Source organism: Triticum urartu, chromosome 5 (assembly GCF_003073215.2).
Source record: "Triticum urartu cultivar G1812 chromosome 5, Tu2.1, whole genome shotgun sequence".
NCBI classification, from domain to species: Eukaryota; Viridiplantae; Streptophyta; class Magnoliopsida; order Poales; family Poaceae; genus Triticum; species Triticum urartu.
In genome coordinates this window covers 196,331,704-196,343,975 of record NC_053026.1, presented here as the reverse complement: position 1 = coordinate 196,343,975, position 12,272 = coordinate 196,331,704, and positions in this window count along the sequence as shown.

Genomic DNA, 12,272 nt, shown 5'->3' with positions numbered 1-12,272 from the left:
TCCCAAGTTGTCTTTTGGTCCAAAAAAATCCTCCAAAAAGTTTTGCTGCGTTTGGACTCCATTTGGTACTGATATTCTGTGAAGTAAAAAACAAGCAAAAAACAACAACTGGCACTGGGCACTATGTCAATTGTTAGTCCCAAAATATGATATAAAGTTGCTATAAAATGATGGTAAAACATCTAAGAATGATAATAAAATAGCATGGAACAATCAAAAATTATAGATACGTTGGATAAGTATCGGCATCCCCAAGCTTAATTCCTGCTCATCCTTGAGTAGGTAAATGATAAAAACAGAATTTTTGATATGGAATGATGCCTAACATGTTCATCACATATTCTTTTCTTTTGTAGCATGGACATTTGGACTTTTAGATGGTTTGAAGCAATAGTTTATATTTGACATGAAGACTTCAATACTCAAGCGTATCAACAATCAGCCATGTCTTTTAAAAATATCAACGCTAAAGGAAGTTATCCCTAGCCCATCATGCTCAATCATTGATCCATTCATGAAACACACTCGAATATTAGCTACATCCAATACACAAGTATGGTCATGGTGCTCCCCAGTTGGTGCTTTATAAGAGAAGATGGAGACTCAAATAGAAATAAAAATTGCATAAAGTAAATAGATAGGCCCTTTGGAGAGGGAAGGAGAGATTTGTAGAGGTGCTAGAGCTCAAAGCAAAAATTGAGAGATTTTTTTTGAGAGGCATGCTTTTCCTATCAACGATAATGACCAAGTAGTTCCCAATACTTTCCATGCTAGATATATATAGACGGTACCCAAACATAAAATAAAGTTTATTCCCTTTTCCACCATTCTTTCACAATCCATGGCTAGCCGTATCCACGGGTGCCTTCCATACCAACACTTTCCAAGGAATTTATTATTTGACATCATAAAGTAATTTTATTTTTCATTTCGGCACTGGCATCCCTATTACCGCCGTACTCTCGTGCAATGAAAAGTGAATAAACACTCGTCTTGAGAATAACACATCTAGCATGAAAAAATAGTGGCCACCCCCCGCCGCTTCACGAGCGGTACATGCACACAAAAAGGAAATTCATTCATTAGAGTTGGCACATACAAATTTACTTAGGACGGCACGGAAATACCGCATTGGTAGGTATGGTGGACTCATATGGCAAAACTAGTTTAAGGATTTTGGATGCACAAGTAGTATTTCTATTTAGAACAAGTGGAAGGTGGCAAATAGATTGAGAAGCAACCAACCAAGAAATGAAAATTCTCATAAACAAGCATTAAGCATAACTAACACCGAATAATGCACCACAAGTAGGATGTAACTTCATTGCATAACTATTGACTTTCGTGATTGCATAGGGAATCACAAATCTTAACACCAATAGTCTTACTAAAGCATAATTACTTACCAACATGACTCACATATTACTATCATCATATTTCAAAACTATTAGAAAGAATCAAGTTTATTATGTCCAATGATATTCATGAAAGTTTTTATTACACCCCTCTTGAATATCTATCACTTTGGGAATATTTCATATGTTGCATTTGCTTTTGACAAGCTCAAACAAATTTAAGTGAAGAACATGGGCATAAAATTTTTCATCTCTCAAAATAATGTAAGTGAAGCATGAGAGAATTTATTCAAAAATTTACTAACTCTCAAATAAATCTAACTGAAGCATGAGAGTATTTTTCAATAAATTCAAAGCAAACCATTCTCAAAAAGATATAAGCGAAGCACTAGAGCAATTCCATAGCTTAGAAAATTTAAGTGAATCACAAAGAGCAAGTCTAACAAATCGTAGAATCATTTTGGTTCTCTCAAATAGGTGTGTCCAGCAAGGATAATTGTGACAAACTAAAAGGCAAAATAAGCAAAGACTCATATAATACAAGATGCTCCAAGCAAAACTCATGATAAGTGATGAATAAAAATATAGCGCCAAGTAAAATTACTGATGGTTGTTAGAAGAAAGAGGGGATGCCTTCCGGGGCATCCCCAAGCTTAGTTTCTTGGTTCTCCTGGAATATTGACTTGGGTTGCCATGGTCATCCCCAAGCTTAGGATCTTTTCACTCCTTATTCCTTCATCCATCGTGATGTCACCCAAAACTTGAAAACTTCAATGACACAAAACTTAACAAAACCTTCGTGAGATCCGTTAGTATAATAAGGCAAATCACCACTCTAAGTACTGTTGCAAACCCATTCCTATTTTATTATTGCATTATATCTACAGTATTCTAACTTTACCATGGCTTATACCCCCCCAATAAAATCCATAGATTCATCAAATAAGCACACAATGCAACAAAAATAGAATCTATCAAAAACAGAACAGTTTGTAGTAATCAGGACTTTGGCCATACTTCTGTAACTCCAAAAATTCTGAAAAACTATGACAACGTAGGCAATTTGTGTATCAATCTATGGTAAGAAATTCATAATTTTATCAGGCTTCTGTGATTTTCAACAATTCTGCTATTGGGCGCAAAAGTTTCTATTTTTCAACAAGATCAAATAAACTATCACCCAACATGACCCCAAAGGCTTCACTTGGCACAAACACTAATTAAAACATAAAACACTATCATAACAATAACATAATTGTGTAAACACTCAAGAATAGAAATAAAAAAGGCAAAACATATATTATATTCATTGGGTTGCCTCCCAACAAGCATTGTTGTTTTATGCCCCTAGCTAGGCATAATGCATAGATTCAAGTATTGTCGTCTTTAGTTTTTGCCACCTTAGTGAGAGCTTTCTCAAACCCGGGGGGTTCTTTACGCTTTCCAATATTCTCAAGAAAGGAGACCAACTTGAGATCTAAGATATCCAATCGTTTATTACAAAGAGTAATCAAAGTATTCATGCAATTGAGATTTCCGCTAATATGTTTGAGGGGTTCATTATGTTTTTGCAACTCAACCAAATTTTTCTGTAGATCCCCCAATTTATATAATATTTGATCCCTTCTTGTGTAAAAGTAAACCCCTTTTTGGTGGTGGAACTCCCAATATTCCGCCTAGTATTTCATAGGCAGCATTAGCATCAAGCTCAATAAAATTCTCTTTTGCGGAAAAATCCAAGAGTTGCCTATGATGCAAACCTAAACCTATATAAAAATTACGAAGCAAAATTTTTGCACCCCCCTTTAGATTACAAATGTGGTAGGATTCCATTAACCTATACCAAGCATCTTTCAAATTTCTCCTTGTTTCTGCTTGAACTATAGAACTTCAAAATCCGGTGACAAAAGATGGGTAGTCACGCTAGTCAAAGCGAAGAGGTAGGAAAACAAGAGACCTGAAAAGGGCGAACGGAAAAAAGAAGGTGAATAAAATGGAAATTTTTTTGTGAAGTGGGGGATGAAAATGAGAGGCAAATGGCAAATAATGTAAATTGCAAGCATATGGGATTTGTGATTAGGAACCTGATAGATGTTGATGATGTCTCTCGGCAACGACACCAAAAATTCCTGTTGATGCAGTTTGAAACTCCGTCAGTATTTCCCAAAGAGGAAGGAATGATGCAGTACACCTACGGTAGGTATTTCCCTCAGTTATGAAACAAGGTTATCAATCCAGTAGGAGAACCAAGCAACACTATGTAAACGGTACCTGCACACAAAGAACAAATAATTGCAACCCGACGCATAAGAGGGGTTGTCAATCCCTCCACGGTAAAAAGATAGATTGAATTGTATGAGATTGGACAAAGATCTAGCAAGAACACAAAATAAAACAAGTAAAGAAAAAGTGCAACAAGGTATTTTCGGTTTTTGGAAATATAGATCTGAAAACAATATGATAAAAGATAGACCCGGGGGCCATAGGTTTCACTAGTGGTTTCTTTTGAGAAAATAGCATACGGTGGTAAACAAAATACTGTTGGGCAATTGATAGAAGATCAAATAAGTATGACGATATCCAAGGCAATGATCGTGAATATAGGCATCATGTCCAAGATTAGTAGACTGGAACGATTCAGCATCTACTACTATTACTCCACACATCGACTGTTATCCAACATGCATCTAGTGTATTAAGTTCATGGAGAAACAGAGTAATGCAATAAGAACGATGACATGATGTAGACAAGATCTATTCATGTAGGAATAAACCCCATCTTTTTTATCCTTAATAGTAATGATACATACATTCCTCGCTACCCCTTCTGTCACTTGGTGAGGACACTGCAAGATCGAACCCATCAGAAAGCACCTCTTCCTATTGCAAGAAAAATCGATGTAGTCAGCCTAACTAAACCAAAGATTCGGAGAAGAAATACAAGGCTATAAATAATCATGCACATAAGAGATCAAAGAAAACTCAAATAATATTCATGGACACAAATATGATCCGCAAAAAGTCATTACATCAAATAGATCTACAAGGAGAACATTGTATTTAGAATCAAAAGGAGAGAAGAAGCTATCCAGCTACTGCCTACGGACCCGTAGGTCTATGGTGAACTACTCACGCATCATTGGAGGAGCACCAATGAGGATGATGAACCCCTCCGTCATCGTGTTCCCCTCTGATGGAGTGCTGGAATAGGGCTGTAGATTGGATCTCGTGGTTCTGAAATTTGCGGCGGCTGCAATTGTGTTTTGTCAACTCTCCTATGGTTTCCGGAATATTTGGGTATTTATACAGCTGAGAGGCGGTGGATGATGAACCACAAGTATAGGGGGTCAATCGTAGTCCTTTCAATAAGTAAGAGTGTCGAGCCCAACGAGGAGCAGAAGGAAATGACAAGTGGTTTTCAGCAAGGCAATGCCATCAAGCACTGACGAGTAGTTTGATAGCAAGATAATTTGTAACGAGCAAGTAACAATAATAGTAACAAAATTTTAGCAAGATAGCACAATCCTTTTGAGGCAAAGGACATGCCAAAATGGTCTCTTATGATAAGCTAAGTGTTCTTGAGGGTACACGGGAATTTCATCTAGTCACTTTCATCATGTTGGTTTGATTTCTGTTCGCTACTTTGATAATTTGATATGTGGGTGGATCGGTGCTTAGGTGTTGTTCTTACATGAAAAAACCTCCTACTTATGATTAACCCCCTCGCAAGCATCTGCAACTACGAGAAAAGTATTAAGAATAAATTCTATCCGTAGCATTGAACTTTTGGATCCAATCAGCCCCTTACAGAATAGCGCATAAACTATGGTTTAAGCTTCTGTCACTCTCGCAACCCATCATCTAATAACTACTCCACAATGCATTCCCTTAGGCCCAAATATGGTGAAGTGTCATGTAGTCGATGTTCACATGACACCACTAAGGGAATCACAACATACATACCATCAAAATATCAAACACATATAAATTCACATGATTACTTGCAACAAGATTTCTCCCGTGACCTCAAGAACAAAAGTAACTACTCACAAATGATATTGATGCTCAAGATCATATGGGTATTAAATACCACATTAAATCTGAACATATAATCTTCCACCAAATAAACCATATAGTAATCAACTACAATATGTAATCAACACTACTAGTCACCCACAAGTACCAATCTATAGTTCCGGTACAAAGATTGAACACAAAAGATGAACTAGGGTTTGAGAGGAGATGGTGTTATTTAAGATGTTGATGGAGATTGCCCTCCCCAAGATGGGAGAGTTGTTGGTAATAATGATGACGATGATTTCCCCCTTCGGGAGGGAAGTTCCTTCGGCGGAATCGCTCCGCCGGAGGGCAAAAGTGATCCCGCCCAAGTTCCACCTCGAGAGGGCGGCACTTCGTCCCGAAAGTCCTCCCTTTATTTTTTCAAGGTTAAAATGATTTATATACCAGAAGATGGGCACCGGAGGTGGGCTGGGCTGAGCACAACCCACCCGGTGGCCCCCCCTCCGATGGCTATTTGCTCCAGTATTTCTTATTTATTCCATAAAAATTCCCCATGAAGTTTTAGCCCATTTGGAGTTGTGCAGAATATGTAGCCTAACATAAATTTTTCAAGTCCAGATTTCCAGCTGCAAAATGGACGTATCAACTCCCCCAAGCTTATACCTCGCTTGTCCTCAAGCGAAAACCGAAATCGAAAAACATGTCCACATGCTTAGAGAGAGAGGTGTCGATAAAAACAAAATACGAACATAGAAGCATCATGTATATTATTATAACAACAACAAATTTTAATATAAAACTTTTATCATAGAACTTTTATCATAGAACTTTTATCATAAACTTCTCATGAATAAGTAACAATTCATCACAACATAGAAGTATAAAGCATAACTCTATTGGAAACTAACAAACTATGTTCTCAGTCAACTTTGCAACTAAAATTCATCATATTTAAAGGAAGGGTCACGTATCGGAGCCTTTAGGCAAGTCCACATACTCAACCATCATATAGTCTTCTATGATTTCTAACACTCACTGCATACACATGAGCAAAACATTTCAACCGGACACATAGAAAGATAGGGGCTTATAGTTTTGCCTCCCAACGTATTCACCTCAAGGGTGATGTTAACAATAATACCTCATGCTACCCATATCCAACTGGATATATGTGCCTAGATCTTTCCTCACCAAATGATACTCGCCAAAATATAAAATAAAAAGAAATAGAGAGAAAACTTTGACTCTTGCATGAAAGTAAATACTTAAAAGTAAAAGATAGGCCCTTCGCAGAGGTTGCCATGCGCTTTTTTGTTTGTATGCTCAACCCCTTAGTGCAAAAGAACATCACGTTATATTGCCCCTTGTAATAGCAACCTTTATTATGCAGTCTGTCACTTTATTCTTTGCCATTACAAGTTCGTACAATGCTCAATTTTCTCTTACACTAAATGATCTAACACTTTTAGAAGCAATTTTTATTGCCTTATTGCACCGATGACAACTTCCTTGAAGGATCTTACTCAATCCTTAGGTAGGTACGGTGGACTCTTGAAAATAATATTTATGTTTAAGGGTTTTGGATGCACAAGTAGTATCTCTACTTAGTGCGCAATTTTTGGCTAGCAAAGATGGGGGGCAAGCACCACATGTTGAAGGATCTATGGCAATATAACTTCTATGTGAATATGGATAAACATAAATCATTATGTTGTCTTCCTTGTCCAACGTCGACAATTTTGGCATATTATATTCTGATGGGGGCTCACAATCACAAAATATTTCCAAGATAGTGTATTTGCATGTGAATCTTCTCTTCCCTTATTAATTCTTTCATGAATTGCATCATTGAGAAATGCTATGTTTGTCAACCTCCAATAAAATTTTCTTCTTATACTTTTCCTTATGTGGTGTCATTACTTACCATAAGATTAGCATATAATCTTTTTCATTTATTTCCTTTCTTTTTATTGAAAACATGAAAGTAAAGAAAGCAAAACTCAAACTAAACTTTATTATATATCTCGCACACAATTACAAAGATAGATCACTAAGCAAACTCTCGAAGAGAAAGGATCAAACTAAACTTTTATTCATCAAAAGCAAAAGATAACTATGGATCGAACTAAGGTAAGTAAATGCAAAAGATAGTGGAGCTGATACGACACCGGAGCACCTCCCCCAAGCTTGGCGAAGCCAAGGGGAGTGCCCATACCCGATACTCAATTTTTTTTGGTGATGAAGAAGGAGGTGGTGGTGATGAAGTGGAGGGCTTATCTTTATTCCTTAGCTTACGCTTGAGGATGGAGTTCTCCTCCTTTACATAACCGATCTCCTGCACAAGTTCCAATACCTTTTTCCGTAACTCTCGCTTGTTTTCTTGCAAAAGACAAAAGGGGATACATTCGATCTTAGGCTTCTTTGCTTTATTGGGGAGACTTGACTTCTTAAATTCAACGTGCAAATCCCCTGGTTGAGGCAAGGGGGCTTCATCCTCATTTGAGCTAGTCTCCTCCTCCCTTTTAGGCTCATAGTCTTCCTCTTCCTCCGAAGTCCAGCTATAATGCTCCACATCCCCATAAACATTAGGGTTTGCGATATAATCAGCAACATAGCTCTCACCCTGCGAGTCTTGGGATGACATATTTTCAGATCTGACAAAAAACAACAATGAAAAGAAAACGGAGGATTTCTCCATGATACGGTGGTCAATAGGTTCGGGGGATGTATACAGATATTTTATCTTGAGAAACAAGCAAACCGAAGAAAAACGGAGTCTGGAAGGTACCCGAGGTGGGCACAACCCACCTAGGCGTGCCCTGGTGTCTTGTGCCCACCAGGGTCACCTTTATGGTAGTTTCTTATTGTCCTAATTTCTTAAATATTCCAAAACTGACAAAAAATATTTTTGTGGATTTTTCGGAGTCCGTTTACTTACTGTATCACGTACCTCCTATTTTTCATGATTCTAGAGTGTTCCGGTAGGTTTCTTTTATGTGTTCTTCTGGTGTCATATTTTGGATAATATTGCATTCAACATTAATGGGTGTACGTGAGATATAATGTTTTATTCGTTGCCCATTTGGAGAGGAGTTTTGCTGCAAAGAATCTGAAATGAGAGTTGTACAAAATAACATATTCTCCAACTTTGAAATCACGCTTTTGGATTATTTTATCATGCTATATTTTAACTTTTTCTTTAAACAACTTGGCATTTTCATAAGCTTGGGTTCTCCATTAATCTAGTGAGCTAATATCAAATAACCTCTTTTCACCAGCAAGTTTGAAATCATAGTTGAGTTCTTTAATTACCCAATATGCTTTATGTTCTAACTCAAGAGGCAAATGACAAGCTTTTCCATAAACCATTTTATAAGGAGACATACCCATAGGATTTTTATATGCTGTTCTATAAGCCCAAAGTGCATCGTCTAATTTCTTACATCAATTCTTCCGGGACCTATTGACAGTCTTTTGTAAAATTAATTTTATTTCTCTATTGCTAAGTTCAACTTGACCACTAGACTGAGGATGATAAGGCGATGCAATTATATGGTTGACATCGTACTTGGCAAGCATTTTACGGAAAGCACCATGAATAAAGTGTGAACCACCATCAATCATTAAATATATATATATATATATATCTAGGGACTCCAAACCTTGGGAAAATTACCTCCATAAGCATTTTAATAGAGGTGTTGTGATCAACACTACTAGTTGGAATAGCTTCTACCCACTTAGTAACATAATCAACAACAACCAAAATATGAGTATACCCATTAGAGGAAGGAAAAGGTCCCATGTAATCAAATCCCCAAACATCAAATGGTTCAACAACAAGTGAATAATTCATAGGCATTTCTTGACGCTTACCGATATTACCTATTCTTTGACATTCATCACAAGATGGTCCTCAAACCACAAGGTGTCGTGCTCATCCTCATGAAAACCCTTGGCTTTACCTTTGCTCATTTTCTCCTTTATCTCTGCAATTCCCTTATCATCCTTCAGAGCTTCTCGAATTTTTCCCAATAATGTCGACTGAATTTCCAATGCTGCAACAAAACCTCTAGGGACTATCTCCAATCGTTGATCCCTAAGATCTTTAGCTAACTCTGTTGGTAATCCTCCACTTACAAGTTTTTTTAAAATCCGCTTACGAGGTTATTGGCGCAACTCTTTCAGCTCAAAGCGTCTGCTACGACATTGGCCTTGCCTGGATGATAGTGCAACTTCATATCATAATTCTTTATAAGATCCAACCATCTCCTTTGCCTAAGATTCAACTCCTTCTGTGTGAAAATGTACTTCAAACTCTTATGATCCGTGTACACATCACAATGATTTCCAATAAGAAAATTTCTCCAAGTCTTGAGTGCATGCACTATAGCTGCTAACTCCAAATCATGTGTGGCATAATTTAACTCATGTGGTCGAAGCTGACGCAAGGCATATTAAACAACTCTTCCGTCCAGCATAAGTACGCCTCCAAGTCATGAGCGAGATGTGTCGCAATACACTTGGAAATCCTTGCGTATATCTGGCAGAATCAGCACTGGGGCTGTAACCAAACGTTTCTTCAACTCCTGGAAACTTGCCTCACATTTATCTGTCCACTAGAACTTGGTGTCTTTCTTCAACAACTCCGTCATGGGCTTCGCTATCTTAGAGAAATTCTCAATGAATCTTCGATAATATCCCGCGAGTCCTAGAAAACCGCGGATCACTGAGGTGGGTGCCAACCACTCAGTGACTGACTGAACCTTGGTAGCGTCTACTGCTATACCTTCTCCTGATATAACATGTCCAAGGAATCCAACTTCCTTCAACCAAAACTCACATTTGCTGAACTTGGCATATAACCGATGTTCCCTGAGCTTCTCGAGAACTAAACGCAAATGCTCCTTGTGTTCCTCTTCATTCTTCGAGTATACAAAAATATCATCAATGAACACCCCAACAAACTTATCCAAAAAATTGATGAACACCTTATTAATCATACTCATGATATAGGCTGGGGCGTTAGTCAATCCGAATGACATAACCGTGTACTCATATAGCCCGTACCTTGTGGTGAAGGCAGTCTTGGGTATATCCTATTCTCGGATTTTCAGTTGGTGGTATCCTGATCGAATGTCGATCTTGGAAAATACTTTAGTTCCTTGCAGTTGGTCAAACAAATCATTGATCATTGACAGTGGTACTTGTTCTTGATCGTCACTTCATTCAATGCACGATAATCAACCACCATTCTTAGAGATTTATCCTTCTTATTGTAGCGACCCGACCTCAAACGGTCAAGTCTCTGTGCTTCAGTGTCATCCCTGGATCGGTAATGTTGACACACACAATACTCGAAGGATTTATAATAGAGTAGCAATCACACACTTATTACATGAATGTCTCAAAAGAGAACTTATTACAATAGATATGGCTTAAGGCCATCTAACAAGATAACAGAGGAAGGCTTGGAAGATAAAGTGAGTCCATCAACTCCAACGGCATAACTGAGTGCATGACAAACGACCTATCGCGACTTACTCCTCGTCTGAAAAGTCTGCGACATAATACGTTGCAGCCCGAAAACGGGTCAACACATGGAATATGCTGGCAATGTAACATAGTAGAGCAATGAATAGATAAATGCTAACACTACATGCATATATGGATGGTGGAGGCTCTATGGTTATATGGTTTTTGCGAAAAGCTATTTTTTTCTACAACAAAGGAATAATTTTCTATTTAACTATCATGGTAGTTGAAACATTGAGAATGTTACCCCCATCTCAATCCCAATTAAAAGTAATTATCAACCCAACAAATTAGTTTAGAGTGATGAGATACAGTAGGATAATCCAAGTACTAGATACTCAATTTGTCCATAAGCGGGGACACGGCTAACCATGATTAGTTTGTACACTCTGCAGAGGTTTGCGCACTTTTCCCCACAAGACTCAATCTCCTCCGTTGGATTTCTCGCACTACGTGGTGTTTGAGAAACGGATGACCGAGACACAGTCTTTCAGAAGCATTAACTCTTTACTCCGGGTGGACAGTTACACCTACTTTCCCTCTACATCTTCTAGCCCACCACTGAAAGAGGTCACACAACATACTCAACTATTCCAGAGCTCATAATGGCTTGCGGCTGCACACGGAAGTTTCTAGCATGAACAATCTCATGATCCCTTTGAGCCTGGGTGGCGGACCATAGGAGGATCGAATGGTATATCCCCGGGATCTCCTGGACAACACTGGTATATCCCTAGGTGCCCAAACAAGCAATCCACCCAGATGTGTATTAAAGTTGCCACCTTAAGTTGAACCATTAATTAACAATCTCACATCTGTCATGGATTTCTGAAACCCAAACCACGTCTACGAGCATAGCATAGCAGTATAAGCATAACGTAGAAGTAACTCCCAGGGTTTGATAATAAAACAGGTAATAGGTTCTACCTCATCATTTACTTCCCAATAACCACAAGTTACTCACATCCTAATCATGCAAGGTTTGAGGATTAGAACTAATGCATAAAAACTAGGTATGAAAGAAGTATGATCAATCTGTTACTTGCCTTGCTGACGATCTACAAATCCTAAAGACTCGTAGTAGCACACTTCGCACTCCGGGTGTTCTATCGCAAACAAACAATAGTATACATAAGCAATCAAGAAAAGATGCACGGGTAAATCTCAAATAAGAAGATCTAACCAGAAAGTTCAACTTAAGAACTCCGGTTTGCAAAAAGAATCAAATCAAACGAGGCAACGAAACTCAAACTGCGAAAGAAACAAGATCCGATCACTAATCTGGACTAAATTCAAATTTTAAAGTACCAAAATCTTGTTCAAATTGCTTAAACGGAAAGAGGGCTTTGAGACGAAGATCTA